Source organism: Opisthocomus hoazin, chromosome 5 (genome assembly GCF_030867145.1).
Source record: "Opisthocomus hoazin isolate bOpiHoa1 chromosome 5, bOpiHoa1.hap1, whole genome shotgun sequence".
Taxonomy (NCBI): Eukaryota; Metazoa; Chordata; class Aves; order Opisthocomiformes; family Opisthocomidae; genus Opisthocomus; species Opisthocomus hoazin.
In genome coordinates, this window is record NC_134418.1 from 7,550,697 (window position 1) to 7,564,645 (window position 13,949).

Genomic DNA, 13,949 nt, shown 5'->3' on the forward strand with positions numbered 1-13,949 from the left:
GGCAACCTGTGCCAGGGTTTCACCAGCCTCAGTGTAAAAAATATCTTCCTTATATCCAGTCTAAATCGACCCTCTTTTAGTTTCAAACCATTACCCCTTGCCCTGTCACAACAGGCCCTGCTAAAAAGCCTGTCCCCATCTTTCCTACAAGCTCCCTTTCAGTACTGAATGGCTGCAATAAGGTCTCCCCGGAGCGTTCTCTTGTCCAGGCTGAACAGCCCCAGCTCTCCCAGCCCTTCCTCCCAGCAGAGGGGTTCCAGCCCTCGGATCATTGCTGGGGCCTCCTCTGGCCCCGCTCCCACAGCTCCAGCTCTGTCCTGTGCTGAGGGCTCCAGAGCTGGACGCAGGACTCCCAAGGGGTCTCACCAGAGTGGAGCAGAGGGGCAGAATCCCCTCCCTCGCCCGCTGCCCACACTGCTGGGGATGCAGCCCAGGGTATGATTGGTCTTCTGGGCTGCGAGTGCACATTGGTGGCGCATGACCAGCTTTGCATCCCCCAGCACCCCCAAATCCTTCTCGGCAGGGCTGCTCTCAGTCCCTTCATCCCCCAGCCTGTACGGATACCAAGGGTTGCCCTGACCCAGGTGCAGGACCTGAATATGGGTCTGAATGCAGTGCCATAGGGAAATCCCCAAATTAAACAAACTTGCTCATGCGCTAGAACGGTATGAACCCAGGCCAGAGCAGGAATATGTCTTTGCTTTAGCCTTTGCTGGGATAACAGTCTTCTTCTCTTGGATACATCGATTCTGATATTCCCTTGCTTGTGCAGGACACAAAGAAAAAAAGCCACTGAACTGCCCCATGGGTGACGATGGGATGGAGGTAGAAAAAAATGGATGAAAGTTATATGAAAGGCGAGGAAAGAACTGAAAGATTTGGGGTGAATGAAGGCTTTCTGACATGGAATTACTCTGCATCTGGGTTCTGACGCAGCCAAACTCAGAGCAGAAAGGCAAAGGCAGGCATCCTGTTTGCTGTCACTACAAACATCTGCAAGCGAGGGCGAGCCCGGCAGCAGCAGGTCCGCGCCTGGTGCTGACATCATTTTGGTGGCAGCGCATGCAGGACGTAGGTCCTCTCGCAAGGGCAGTGCCCCAGTCCCCGTTGTGCTGGGCTGGTGACAGGGCATGGTGCACACCCTCCTTACAAGCTTACCAAAGAGCTGTTTTACAGAATCACACAGAAATATAGAATGGTTTGGGTTGGAAGGGGCCTTCAAAGCTCGTCTAGTCCAGCCCCCTGCCATGGGCAGGGACAGCTTCCACCAGACCAGTTTGCTCAAAGCCCCGTCCAACCTGGCCTTGAACACTGCCAGGGAGGGGGCAGCCACAGCTTTCTGAGCAACCTGTTCCCGTGTCTCATCACCCTCATCGTACAGAGAAAGTGAAAAGCTGCTGCAATTTCAGTTTGGGAAGAGGGGAAAGGCCACCTGTCTTCAGTGTCACCAGAAGTGTCCCAATATTTCAGCGTGGTTAAAATGGAGAGTCCTTTCTCACACAGCTGCAGCTGGAGATGTGAAAGCAGTTCAGCTCCCATGAAAAGCTGTTTTGATGGACTCTCCTTGTGCTGGAAATACCACGTGGAGATGAATTTCTAGCAAACGGAGTTGTGCCCCAGGTCTGAGGAACCCTGACAGTCATTTGGTGCAATGCAAATTAGCCCATTCCCGAACTCTGGAAATTAGTGAGGAAAGGTCATTTTGGCCCCTGAGAGGGCAAAATTTCTCATTTTAAAGCAAACATAATGAACCTTGTTCTCTCAGAGTAAAGGCTAAGAGAGAAACCAGATCTTCCTGTCTAACAGATGATCTGCTTCTGCTGAGACTTCCATAAGCATGCAATTTTTTTCGAATACTCTATGATAAACGGATTGCTGGTAGACTTATGCAATGCAAATTGTTTAGACCAGCAAATAAACCCATGCCAAGATGGGTGATTAAAAATATCCCTTGTAGAGATGCATAACAAAGGAAAACACCTGATAAAATTGAGGGATATTCCCTAAAATGCCCCTGTAAAACTTGGGACACTTGTTTTAGGCCTGTTTGACACCATTTGCCTCATGACATCGAAAAGTATTACCAATTATTTCTGTGCCACTGAACCTTTGGGATAAGAAGTAGATGCATTTTAGAGCAGTGGCAGAGCAAGACAAGAAGCACAGGGTGGTGCAGAGAAATTAAACCAAAGAGAAAGCCAGCACCTTTGACATGCTCTGGTAGCACACACGTTCAGCTGTATCAGTAACCTAATCATCAGTAATATAATCTGATTAAAATGCCAGCACTGGGTGTGCTGTGAGCTGCATGAGAGAGAACCCGGTCCCATCCTGGAGAAGCTGTAGGTGAGCTGATGGGCACCGTGAGGCGAGGGCAGGGCTGGGAGGCTCTGCAGAAGGAATATTGAAGTTGAAGACAATGAGGCAACCGTTAAAAATCACACATGGAAAAATGTTGATACTTTTTCTGGTTTTCTGGGGAGTGGCAAAATGACTTTTTTGTGGAAGAAGTTCAGCTTTCATCAGAGAAAATAATCCTTTTGATATTTTTCTCCCAAATAGTTTTTACTCTTTTTATTTTTTATTTAGGCTGGAGACTGCTGTTGCCACTGAATCTTAAGTTTTTATTAGAAATTTCCTATGGGCAGGAGACTGGGAATTATTTTAAATAACTCTTTCTATATAAAAAGTCTAAACCTCTCAACATTGCTCTCATGCTGCTCCTTCTAGTCATCCAGGAGACAGTCCCCTGTTCAAGCTTCTCCTTGAGCAAAGCTGCTTTAAGCGTTTCCCAATGCTCCTCAGCCCCAAATGTTTTCCTGCTGTTGCTCAGCAGTTTGCTGTCCCGCTGCTGTGCCAAAAAATTTGCTTGTGGGTGGTGCTGCAAAAGGGGTCTGTGCACTTTTTTTTTTAATCTCAATTAATTTATTTCCTCCCTTGACCCCAAGTGTTTTCTTTCACTGATGTGGTTTATAGATGGTTGCATGGGTCCGAAGGAGGAGGAGGACATTCAGGGACCAATTTAGGGACCAACAAAAAAATGTTGCGTGGAAGATGTTAGGGGAGCATTTTCTGGCCAGTGCCACATGTTATTCAAGCGATCATCTCTTTGAGATCAGTCTCTGGTAGAACAAGGTCTCCTCTGCTGACCTCCGCGCTGTGTCTTCATGTGCCAGTTACCTCCGGGTAATTAAGGTCCAAGCAGCACACTACAGCGTAGGTATTGTGTGGCGTGCGGTATTGCTCGGGAACACAAGCACTCCCTGAACGGTCATGGGTTAGCTAATGCCATTTTAAAAGCTTCCCATGCCTTTGCTTGGCCCTGGTGCCCTGAGAAGCCTGCTCCAGGAGAGAGGGTTGAACCACAGGAAAATTACAAGTGAGTCAAAATGTTTACAGCCTCCTCAAGCCAGCTAGGATGCTATTTAAAGGAATGTATTATTCCCTGCTATATCTTCTGGCCTCCACAGGGAGCTTTCATTGGAGCAGCTGGCAGAGAGAGAGAGAGAGATGGTGCCTTGGAGAGCTCACGTGGCTTTCCACAACATCTCTGCTTGAAAAAGCCTTTGAATGCGCATCTTGCAAAATGTTTTCTCTGAGATGTCAAAATATACGTCAATCAAACCAAAGGAGTCTGAAATGTATTACGTGCGTGTTGGTGCACCGTTACCAATTGTGCCGTAGCCATATGGGAGGGGGTCACAGCAGGCGCTCCCCAAAGTTCTGCAAAGGCGCTGTGGTCCTCAGGGGTTTTCTGAGGTCCTGGGGTGCATCTCAACCTCTGTCGTGGCAGGGACAAACCTCAAACCCAGGGTGGTTTCTCCCCCAGAGGGGACAAACCATACAAACCCAGTTGGGTTTGAACACAAGCAAGCAACATTTTGGTACCCCATGTCTGAAACAAGAGTAGGCCCCTTGACTTTCTTCTCTTCCAAAGTGTGAGATCACACATGTTGAGCCTCCCAGTAGGGAATGGGAGGGTGCACAGGTAGGGACAGAGGGTCGTGTGTCACAGCACGTGGTTACAACCTCCACGGGAACTGTCTGAGCTGGAAGCCCTGGGAGGTGATGCAGCTTCTAGACCCGGTGTGGTCCTGTCTTACCCCAGAAAATGTGGTCTGTGGATTGGAGGCCAGCTTGCCCCATTGCATCTGACCCGTAAAGCTGAGGAGTAGGAGACTGACCATTACGCAGCCTTGCAAACGTGCGAGGCAATGTCGTGATTTGGGAGTCAGCTGTCAGGCGCCCATTTTGTGTGTCTCATGCCCAGCCCTGGAGACTTGAAGGCTGTTGGAGAGGGCTGTGGAACAACAACCTCCGAATTTTCCGAAGGAAAACACACTGCAAAGCAAACTGATAACACAGGGATGGACAGGCAGGGAAGCTGCTTTTAGTAAAACTCCTGGGTATGTCCCTGGAGCCTGTTGAGAGCTGCTTGAAGGCACTTCATTTCACAAAAAGATTTTGGTGTCCTTGTTGTCAGAAGACATCCAAGTGTGTCCTCAAGCATGGCCAGAGGGTGTCCTTCAGAGCATGTGGGATCCCATGCTCCTGGCAAAGGCTTGGTGGCTTGCTGTGCTGCTGGAGCCCTCCCGGCGGTGCCAGCCATGACCCCTGGGCAGCCTGGGGAGAAGGTTCCTCCCGAGCCGCTCGCTAACGGGAATGCAGGCATAGTGTTTCCATGAGTAAGCCTCTCTTGCAGGGGTGCATGTTTGCAGGATGAGGCCATGGAGCGAATTAGTGAGCTCCCAGCCCATTGCAGAGCTGGTAAGATACACGTGGTGTGGAGCCGGGTGAATGCACGCTCGAGAGCTTTTAATTTCACGCTTCCTGAACAAGCACACTTTTCTCCATACAAGCTGCAAGACTCTTGATGGTTTTATTTCTGTATTAAGTTTAGCATTTCTTTAAAAGTAGAAGAGGCTAAAAATGGTGGTGGGAGGGGGTGGTGGTACAGAATTGGGGAAGATTTGCTTGTGGGCTGGAGCAAGGGGCATCTTTTTTAGTTTGCATTTATGGTGTGCAAAACATGGTGTGGTGCTGCCCTGTACGTCTGAGACAGTTCATGTCACTAATCAGTCAAAAATGCACATTGTAAACATCTTGCTCATGTTGAGCTGTGGCCCTTACCTTCTACGCAGAGCGGATAACAGATGAGGTATGAGGCAGGGGTGTGTTAGGGGTCCCCAGCAAGGTCAGCGAGGGTTAGTACACCCAAATGCCAGGTCCCTGTTCAGGTCCTGATCGCAGTCTCATGTTGTGTTAACACGGCAGCCCCCGAGGTGATATGTAATGAGTCTTGATTTTGGATGATATTGATGCGGTCAGACCCTGTCCAGGTCTGAGACCACCTCTTGGATCTGTGCACCTTGTCCCGTGTGCTGTGCCCCAAGATGCGCAAAGAAAGCACTTCTCACCCTCTTGGTGAAGCGCAAGGAAAGAAAGATTGTGGTAAATGTAGCAAAACTGTTGGGTTTGCTTCACATAAACATAACATTTTTTTCATTTTCCTTTCCTCTAAATCCCTCCCTGCTCTATAGCCCTAAACATTACCCTGGATCTGCAAACTCTTACCAGGTTTCCATTCCTTACCTGTTTCTAATCGTTTAAACCCATTTTCCCCCATCTAGCAGATAGCATGTGGAAAACTTTGGGTTCACGGTCACGCTCCTCGCATGGATGTGAGTGCAGTCCAGGCAAATAAATCCTGAGTGCAAGCATTCATACATGAAGATCTTCACACTCAGAAACACGACCACACTAAATTGCTGGCAGAGTTTTAAGGGCAGCTTTTGAAAGTATTGGCCTTGCATCTTGTATTTCTGCAGCAAATGGTTTGATTCATTAAGGAAACATCAGTTAACTGCACATAGGACGGCATCCTGGGCATGCAGGGAGGAGAGAGGCTGGGATGGAGACAGCACTCTGCTTGTACACAAACACACTCTGGGCTGATTAGCTACCAAAGGAAAAGGAAATCTTTATGATTTCTGCCTTTATTCTCCATGTCTCTTCAATTACAAAGACTTGATATAGAAGAGTGTCTTTCCAGTATATAAAGCATATGGTCCCCAGAGACATTCAGCAGCAATGTTTTTGGCTCCTGTAACTGGTGCTAGCAGAAGGTTCAATTTCCTCACCGTCAGCACCAGGTTTTATTAAGAACGAACATTTTCCCTGTATTTTACCCCAAATTCCCAAAGTATTATTGATGGTTGATTATTACTTTTTTATGTGAGGTCATCGCAATAAGGTTTGAACGGTAGAAGTGCAAACGTGCAGTCTGTGAAACTCAGGTCAGTGCTGGAGTGCATAGGTAGTCTATGCCTATAAACTGCACTGAGGCTATGAACTCCATCATGGAGAAGTTAGGAAATTCCATAATGAAAGTTTTTGTTGCCAATCTTCATTTACCTTTCATAAACCTATGTCTCATGAAGGTCTCATGTACAGTATTTTTGTGCAAGATCCTCTCCATTCAGCTCACCTAAGAAGCATCGCTCTTGCAAGGAACACCCATGTCATCCTCGTGGTTGTTCCAAAGCGTGTGCTACCAATGAGGTGGGGATCTCAGTCCACCAAGGCTCTTCCTGGGTCAGCCTTGGCTGCTTGGAGCCCTGCTCACCATGCAGTCCTGCTCTCCTCCACTGGCTCCTCAGTCAGGGGCTCAAGCCTATCCAGGGGTCTTGCCAACTTGTCTCAGTTTCAGCCCTCTCAGACTTCTTCCAAAAAAGCTCCCTTGCTTTCCTCCACAGAGCAACCCCAGGAGTGATTTATGGTGTAATTAATTCATGAATTGTATACTATTATAACACATATCATTGAAAGGGATAGAGCAATGAGGTCTTTCGCTTCGTTGCAAAGACCCCTATGCTTAAGCCCATGTTTTACACATGCTTACGTACATAGGATGGGGGCCAGCCCTACTCATCTCTTTTAGTGCAATGTGCCAAATGAGACGGAACATGCTCATGGGGACAGGAACTTAGTTTTAACATCTACCAAATATTTGAAGCTACATGAGCTTTCACTGCACAAAACCCATCCCTGACACTGGGTCACTGGGGCACCAGAGCAGCTGCGTGTGCTTAATGCTGTGAGAAGTCCCGCGAACTTCAGGAAGATCAAACACATGCATGGATGCCCCGAAATCAGACTTGTCATTTCAATATGGATATGAAAAGACACAGATTTTATAAGTTATCGGTATGTTGTGGACTAAAACTTTTAAAAGAGTGTCTTGGCAAGATTATTCTATGTGTAACTTAGGGTTAAACTCTATACACCTTTTATAACACATTTTGTTTCAGTCAGGATTTGCTTGAAATCACCTGGTTATATCTGAGGACAGGGTTTGTCCTTCTCTCTGTCGCCAAGTTTAGTTACAGTTAAAGTGAAGAGACGTTAGGATCCTTGAAGGAAAAGGTATTAATAATAACAGTAAAATTACATTACTGAACATCTACCAATGGCAAAGTGTTGTGGAAAATGTTTTGATCTGAACAAAACAATTAGCTCTACAGAAAATGAAATGTTGTCTGATATCTAGGGCTTTTCATGAGTAAGTGGAAACAAATGTAATTATGATAGGCAGAGAGGAAAAATCAATGTTTTTCTTTGAAAATTAGCCTTTGCTGGATTGTTTTTTCTGGCTGAGACAGTCTGACAACATTTTATGAAATATTTTGATCTGCTTGAAATTGTCTCTCTTTCTCTCTGTCTTCTTTTTTTAACCAAAAAGATGTATTTTTGGCTGAAAATTTTTACTGTATCCAGAATGGGAAATTGTTCTGTCAAGGGTATTGTAAAAAGCCCTGTGTTTCATTGCCTTTTAATGGAACTTTAATAGAAGCTGGCAACATAGATGATGAAGCTGGAAGGCTGCAGTGAAATTAAAATAATCAGAAGTTGTTCTGAGGTTCATGACCATGAGAAAGCCCTCAAAGCCCGTAGCTATTTGCTCAGCCATAAAAATGGCTGATCTCATTTCTTCCCATCATGTCCCATCCTTGGGAGAAACGCTCACATGGGTCTGTGCTATTGCTATTGATGTTAGATGGAAGATGTGTAGATACTGCAGTGAGGAGGGGAAAGTCAGCTTCACCAAAAAAACGGTACGTTCAAATCTGGAAAAGCTCTTGGATCTGGGAAGGAGAGGATAAATTTTAATCAATGTCAGTGTTTCCACCGATTTAGAAAAGCCTGGCTATGCCTTAAGCTGTAATGACCTCTGGCAGACTTTTAATCTAGATGCAAGTGTTAGGACTTTCTGGTTTACCGATGACCATGGCTTCTAAATCCTCTGAAACAGTTGCATCTGAATGAGTTTGCACTACTTGGAGCTTACGTTGCACCCACTGGTCATTCCTCAGGTATTTGCTGGAGTATTGCTGAAATCAGAGTTAGAAGAAATGTTCCCCAGGACTGGTACCTCTCTTGCTGCCCTGCACTAGTTATTTCTCCCCCTAATATACCTGCATGCTCTTTCTTTTTCCCCATCATTACTGCTATATATTCAGACAGCTTTTGGCTTTCAGTCTATCAGTTTGTCTACTGCAGAGTCTTTAATAATGGTTATTTCCTGGTAGCGAATGCTCAGCTTGGTCTAGGGGGACCTGTTTGTAACATAGTTTTCTGTAATTACCCTAAATTTACACAGCAATTCCAGGCCTATTACATAGGGCATAGTATGTAATTACCGGCATAACATATTAGGTCCTAATAGCAGCAAATATATCATTACACAAATCATTCATGTTACTGTGCTGATATTTTTATATGGAGTAAGCGAATACAATTACTAATAGTTACAATACACATCTTACAGCTGCAGTGTAACTGGTGCCACTGTGACATATAACAGGGCAGGGGCCGGAATAAAGGAAACTCCCAGTGAACTACAGTAGACTTCATGAAATACTACATCCGAAAACCAAGGTGGAAACCCTCTCTGTATAGTTTTGTGTGTGTGCGTGTGCATATATATGACAATTGTATTTATCAAAGCAACCATCTAGGAAGAGGGATCCACATTGACTTGCTTAGATGATGGATCCCCTAGTTAGTTATGGGGTGAGATGGTTCTCCAAGTCTCAGGGCTCTAGAGGAAGGGAATAAATCCTATAAACACAGCAGCAAGCAGAGTTGGGCCCCAGGTCACCAGGTGACCAGTGAAAATGGTGTGTCTCACCTTCCAGTTTGGAAGAGCTGGGCTCAGCCCAAGATTTGTAATAAAAGTGCTCTGAGGCACTTTAAAACTTCCCTGAACAGTGACCACTGTTCCCTGCCAAATGGAGGTAGCTTGTAGGGGAAAATGTGTTAGTGCTGGCATCCATCAGGCAGTGCTGTGAGTGGATTAAGGACACAGAAGGGGTGCAAGGCCAGAGCTGACTTTTGCATGTGGCTTTATGCATGATTTGGGTGGATGCCTATGGGTTTATGAGTGATTCCGGTTGACGCGTGTTGGTTAATGGGTTGATTTAGGCACTGCCATCCAGGCACTCTGAGGTGCATCACCTCAGCCCTTGGTGTGGAGGGCAGGTAGGTGGAGGGCAGATGCAACAGGGACTTTTTTTCCCTACACCACTATATCAAAAAGTTCAGGTGGTGACTTCTGTTTCAACATCTACCTGTTTATATCTGTTGCATGGTTTAGGCTGAAATTTGTTTCCTTTGCCAACAGGTTAACCGCTTTCTGGGCTCTGTCTGCAGCATCCCAGCAGCACTTTTGACAGCTCTGACTTGCAATGTCAAGCCTCCTTTCTCCACAGCAACAAGATACGGGCCAACGACCCTGACCTAGGTTAATGGGCATTTTTTCTACCTCTCCAGAGCACCTCAAACTGACAATATGAGGAGAAAACTACATAGCCTGGGGTCTTCCCTGATGCATATCCTCAGGGGCACATGGTTGGGAGCTATTGACAGGACTTGGCTTCACTTGGCCACCTTGGTTTGGGCAGAGGTCTTTGCTTTGCCTGTGCTATCCCGTTTCAGTATGGAAATATCCCGGTTAGAGCAGGAATGATGAATGGGAACCACGGGGGCCAGTACCAGCCTGACAAAGCCATTTTAGCTGGCCTTGGAAATACTGATGGGCCAGCCTGAGTGAGAGTATTTCTGTTCATGTGGGGCTGAAGGAGATGGAGGTGTTCACCTGACCATCACGAAAGTTATGCAAATGCAGTTGTGTTGGTCTGCAAGGGCTGCTTCCAATACTGAAAGCTACTTCAAGCTCAGCAGTCAAGGGTAGAAATAGTAGGCAAGGTCCTACTACTCCCCTGCTGCTCTGCTGATCCCACCGCCTGCAAGCAACAGAAAACCCTTGAAAGAAAGAAGAATCTGGCTTTATGGGGCAGATTATTACACACAGTATTTTTGAGACTCTGCAGACAGACTTTCAACCCGTGGCAGCTTAAGCTGATATAAAACCTGACTTGACGATGTTTGGATTTAGAGGTATCTCTGCAAGGCAGGGCTCCTCATGCAAGAAGGACCTCGCAGGTGTGAGGACATTTGTTTAACAAGCAGGTAGATGCTGACTGCTGCTGTGAATCCCGTGCAACGCTTTGAGCAAGTCTGGCAGTGTTGCCACATCCATAAGATGATCCTCACCTTGGTCCTCACCTTTGATATCTCCTTGGTCACTCAATTCCCTCAGCAATTGTTAGATCTGAAATAAGAGGAAAAGCTAATGTCCTTCACCCACCGCAGCTGGCAGTGGATGCCATATGAGCATTAATCATAGATTCATAGAATGGTTTGGGTTGGAAGGGACCTTAAAGATCACCTAGTTCCAACCCTCCTGTCATGGACAGCAACATCTTCCACTAGACCAGGCTGCTAAGAGCCCCGTCCAACCTGGCCTTGAACACTTCCAGGAATGGGGCATCCACAACTTCTCTTGGCAACCTGTTAGAGTGCCTTACCACCCTCATTGTAAAAATTTTCTTTTATATGTATATATGTATATACACATAGAAAAATATCTAGTCTATATCTACCCTCTTTTAGTTTAAAACCATTACCCTTTGTCCTATTACAACAGGCCTTGTTTGTCCCCATCTTTCTTATGAGCTGAAAGGCCACAATGAGGTCTCCCCGCAGCCTTCCCTACTCCAGGCTGACCAGCCCCAGCTCTCCTGGCCTTTCCTCCCAGCAGAGGGGTTCCAGCCCTCAGATCATTGCTGGGGCCTCCTCTGGCCCCGCTCCAACAGCTTCAGGTCTGTCCTGTGCCGAGGGCCCCAGAGCTGGACGCAGGACTCCGGTGGGGTCTCACCAGAGCGGGGCAGAGGGGCAGAATCCCCTCCCTCACCTGCTGTCCACGCTGCTGGGGATGCAGCAATGGTGTGCAGTGCTTTTGGTGTGTGTTTTCTGGTTTAATACGGCAACCAGCATCTGGGAAAAACACAAAGAAATCCCACTGGCCTCTCAGCATCCCCTTTGCCTAATGGAGGTCATCTCCCCTCTGTCCCACGGGGGTCATGGTCAGCTGAGCTCCTGCAAACCATCCTATGCAGGGGCTGTGTTAGAAGGGCTCCTGTGCCATCTCATCCACGGCATGGAGCTGAGGTTCAGCACCAACCGGGAGCAAAGGTGTTGGCTCTGCTGACCCTGGGGAGCTGCCACCATGAGGGCTGTTTGGCTTTGCCAGCATGATAACGAACATTACCTTGTTATCAGCAGAGGAGAGCGATCATTCAGTGTGTTTGCTGGGGAGGAGTGAGGCAAGGTCGGCTCTGTACCTCGGCTGACCCCGGCTGCGTGCCCAGCCAGGAAAGCAGCGTGTCACCTCCATGGCAGTGTTCAAACTCACATGTTTGCTACCTTTTGGTAAAAATTTATCCTTTTTGTTGCTGTCAGAGTTGGTTGGTGGAGCTGGGCTGGGAAGCACAGCGTTACGGATGGCCATTGCTGCTCCTCTTGCCTCGCCTCACCTTCCACCGGGATGAAAAAGCATCCACGCAGCTGCTTGCAGAGCCTTGCTCACTTAAACCAAGCAAAACAATCTTTTTTTTTTTAAACTTCAAGGGCTATCTTTCTGCCCACATTTACTGGAGAGCAGCGGTAGGGTGGGAATCGCAGGGAATGTTTAAGGAAAGTGAATTTGGGAATTTGTAAATGAGCAGCTTGATCCCAAGGGTTAATGTTTCCCTAATCAGGGGGACAAAGAATACTGCGTGACCTAAAGCCCCGATCACAACCCGACGATACCGCTCAGCTTGTGGCTTACGTATTTGCAGTAAACTCCTTATCTATCAACAGGAACCGAGAGGGGGAAAAAAAAGGTAAATAAAGAATATCAGCAGTATTGTAACGCTGGCTTTCCCTGCAGACCTTGCCTCACTGATAATTATTAACTCTCACAAACTGAGAGCCACTGCAGAACTCGTGACTAAAATACGATGGTATTTCTCAAATTAAAAATGCTCCGTGAATGTTTGACTCTGCTCAGAGAAAGAAATGCCCGGAGTGTTTCCTTAGCCTGTGTGTGCCGGGGAGAGGACAACCCCAAGCTGTCCCCATTGCTCTCACTCAAAACCCAGATGGAAAAAGTGCAGCACAGCCCCATACAAAACCTGCAGTTCCCTCTTTAGGTCATCTTGTAATGCTGGGGTTTTTTTTCCTCCTGCTTTCCGGTTCCCTCTCTCTCGCTGTTTTCTGTGGCTGGGCCGCATCTGTGGGGTCCAGCTACCTGCCGCTTCTTGAAAGCAAATGCACTTCAAACCCAACCCTTTGCCATGGGTGCAAACAGCCCTGGAGGGTTTCCCGCAGTCCCTGAGCGCAGCCCCTCTCCCTGTTATAAGCTAAAAGCTGGCTTTAATGTATATAACAAAAGACAGGGTTAAAATCTACACTTTAATAAAGAAATACGAATGACAATCTAAAAACATATTTTATTGGGCAGCTAATAATGACCGGCGGCGAGGGCAAAGGAGGGAGCAGTATAATGCGCTCCTGGGAGGGATCTCGGGCACAGCTGTCCCCAGTGTGTCCCAGGAAGCAGGTAGAAGACCTCTCGAGCATCCTCACCAGGAGCTCACCCACCCTCGCCTGGGCTAGGGAACTTGGCAGCGAGCAGCCCATCGCCGCGCAGCCTGGCACCCCAGACCCAGACCCTGCTCCAGTGAGCTCAGGGTTTGCATACCAGCTCCGCGGCTCGGCAGTCGTCTGCCCATTGCTCAGCTTGGGAAATAAACGGGCACGCACTGAGAAGCTCAAGTTTTGTATTCAGGTCAGCAAAAAGGAGACTATTCCCCTCCCGCGCCCGCCGATGCTCGCCCGCCCCAGCCCCTCGCCCTCCCCAGCGCCCAGCGATGCCCAGCCAGATTCAGACTGGAGTAAGTCAGACACCCGTGAACTTGATTTACGCTGATGTAGTCAGGATGCGACTCTGGCCTTGCAAAGAACCTTTTCCCCTTGAGTGGGAAACAAAATATGTTCATCTCCTTGGTTTGGAAATGGAGGTGTTTTTTTTTTTACTTGCACACAGAGCTCTGTCCCCCATCATTAGCAGATGTCTTGCATATGAACTGCATTACCTATAAAGTCTGCTTACTCCAAGCAAATGTTTCTCAATCTGTTCTGCTTTTTTTACTTCAATTTGAAGTGAAAGGTACAGTATAGGATTCAAATGCTTGTGCATTACACGGGTTTCTGACCGCTTGAAAAACCCCACAGAAAAAACGACCTCACAAACCTGAAACGCCCGCTGAATTGTTTTGCTGCGTTTCATTCTGCCTAGCGGAACTTTCTTCTGATTTCCTTTTTTGCTTTACATGGCACTTAGCTTTTGCTTATTTAATTTTATTTATTTATTAAAAAAAAAAATTCATAGCTCCTGTTTCAGCTCTCACTTTGTGTCAGTATTTCTACCCTGTGGATGTGTTGCACAGGCAGGAACATTGGGAAATTGCCCAAAATTAGAATTATGGGGTAGCTCAAAGAAA